Here is a 2,985-nt window from a genome sequence, read left to right on the forward strand (position 1 = left end):
GTGGAACCCAGTACTTATGGAATGTTTAATGATGTTTAAAGCTGTAAATATATCATTGCATTATTTGTACAATTTCAACTGGGAAACATGCATAACCTCGGTTCTAAAATTTTCTACCCACTTCTAAACTTGAGTTGAATAATCCCATTTCCTGCTTTCTCCAATCCATGCTATGTACCCACCGGCACCTCCATCCTTATCCGGAAGCTAGCAGAGATGCACTAAGTGGACCAAAATGGACCTTAGGGCATCTTCATGCTTGGCCTAAGGAATCGTTGCTAGGAAACAAAAAGCAGTATTTAAGATTGGGATTGATGTCACTACTTCAGTAAAAAAATTGCCACACTGATATCACCTTGTCACCTCGGCTCACTTTTTCTTGGGTGCCTCCAAGCAAAGGGACGGTTGGAAGTGATAGTGCCTTTTCATACTTTAAGTGGAGGAGGGCATATTTTTGTTAGAAGTGGGAGCAAAGGTCGATCAGTGTATCCCACTCAGAGCATGCATCAGAACGCTACACTGAAGAGCCCTGCTACTCAGGACTGGCCCATGGGCTGGCAGCATTGCCATCTCCAAGGTTCTAAGACATGGAGAATTTGGGGCCAGACCTGAGTCTGCAGTTAAGACTGACAGGGGACCTGTTAAAAATGCAGGTTTTGAGGCACCTCCCCAGGTCTCCTGAGAAAGCATCAGTTCAGTCACTTGGTCGTGTCCAACTCTTTGTGACCCCATGGACTGCAGCACGCCAGGCTTCCCTGTCCATCATCAACTCCTGGATCTTGCTCAAACTCTTGTCCACTGAGTTGGTAATGACATCCAACCATCTCATCCTCTGTCGTCCCCTTCTCTTGCCTTCAGTCTTTCCCAGCATCAGGATCTTTTCCAGTGAGTCAGTTCTTCACATCAGGTGGCCACAGAATTGGGAGTTTCAGCTTCAGCATCAGTCCTTCCAATGAATATTCAGGATTGATTTCCTTTAGGATTGATTAGTTTGATTTCCTTGCAGTCCAAGGGACTCTCTAGAGTCTGCTCCAACACCACAGTTTAAAAGCATCAATTCTTTGGCACTCAGCCTTCTTTATAGTCCAACTCTCACATCCATACATGACTAGGAAAAAACTATGAGAAAGCATGGTCCTGGTAATCTGGAACCTTCAGGCAGTTCACTAAAGTTTAAGAATCAGCCTTAGTTAGAGCTGTTCCCCAAACCAAGAACCTAGAATGCCTGTTAATTATCAGACATCCAGCCACTCCTTCTCCCGCTACACCCCCAGCCCCAGAGAAGGGGCCCAGTAAGTAGAAGATGGGGGCTTCGAAGCAGTTTCCCAGGGAAGGGTGGGTGTGTCTATGGGTGCAGGTCTTAGTTACAACTCCAGAAAGCTGCCCAAATGGGGTTGGGCTCTGTGAGCTTCTTGAATTATAGCTCTAGATTCAGATTTGTCAGAAACTGAGGACAACTTAAAATTTCTCACTGGAAGTAGGAATCAAGTAGACTATACCAAGGAGGCTGTACACATAATTAAAGTGCAGAGTAGAGGGTAGGGCTGACAGATTTAGACACTAAAAGTACAGGATGCCCGATTTGAATTCAGAAGCCCTTTTTAAAAAATCTGTGTTTTGCCCTGTGCTGGGTCTCCGGGGATGCTATGCCTGTGCCTTCTCCAGTTGCAGTGAGGGAGGGAGGGCTACTCTTTGTTGAGGTGCAGGGGCTCTAGGCATGCGGGCTTAGTTGATCCGAGTATGTGGGATCGTCCCAGACCAGGGATTGAACCTGTGTCCCCTACACTGGCAGGCAGATTCTTAACCACTGGACCATTAGGGAAGTCCCAGAACACCTTTTTAAAGTATAAATATGTCCTGTGTGATATTTGGGATATAATTATACTAGAAGAAAGTTTATCTGGAATTCAAATTTAACTGTACATCCTGTATTTATCTGGCAATTATATCAATAGTAGAGAAACATTTAGAAGGCACATGTTCTTCCAAAGAGCTTAGGAGTGTGTACCAGGGCCAAGACCCCCAACAGCTTTACAGCTTTAGCCCACGGCTGAGCGAGGAGAGAATCTTCCAGTGCATCCTCAGACCAAGGTTTGCCACCAGCTTGTCCAGTGTCCGATGTGAACTTTAGCAGAACTAATAGGTTTCAACATACAAATCTTAACAACCTACCTTGGAATATCAAGACTAAGTTTTGATGCTTAAATTACAAATAGTTGGAAAATCTGTTGAGTCCGGCTTAGAGCCATGCTCCCAAGTGGCAAGTAACTTTGGCTCAGTGTGGTGACTGGTTTTAGTCGCAAATAATCTGGGGACCTGAAACCTCCACGAACCCCAAGTCTACTGTCAACCTAACCGTCAGTCTGTTAGACGGCCAGCAGCGGCCACATGACCAGAATCAGTGTGGGTATGAGTGGAGCAGTGTGAACCCAGTTGTTGCTGGAACAAACCTCTTTCGGTGACTCACTACATAAAGAGCCGAAGCAAAATAGACTGTGCACTATATACACCAAGAGCCTGGCTTCTGGAAAGTTCTATCATGCCCTCCAACAGGGATTCTCGGGCTCTGTGCTGAGCCTCCAGGAGTCACTGGGTGGGCACGGCCCAAACTTCAGCAATGCCTGGGGGAAAAGGGAGACAGACCATTGTGCTGGGGGATTGGGGCTAAGTGCCACTCGGCGTTCAAGCCAGTCACCAGAAAAACATCTGCCTTTCTTGAGAAACAAAAAAAGCGCAAAGCTGAAAATAACCTCTGAATTCAATAAAATGTCTGAACACAGCTAATAGAACTGGCCAGAAGCACAGCAGGCCAGTGGAAGGGACGCCCTTGCTCCCTTCCTGGCAGGAACAGTGTGGAGCTGGGCAGCTGGGTGGTTCCGGCTTTCTGGGGACAGCAGCCTGCCACCGTGCCTCAACCACCAACTCCATACCTGGAGCTCCACACCTGCCACGCCTGTCCAGGCTTCAAGTGAACTACCCTTGACA

This window comes from Oryx dammah, unplaced genomic scaffold (assembly GCF_014754425.2).
Source record: "Oryx dammah isolate SB20612 unplaced genomic scaffold, SCBI_Odam_1.1 HiC_scaffold_1, whole genome shotgun sequence".
Classification (NCBI taxonomy): Eukaryota; Metazoa; Chordata; class Mammalia; order Artiodactyla; family Bovidae; genus Oryx; species Oryx dammah.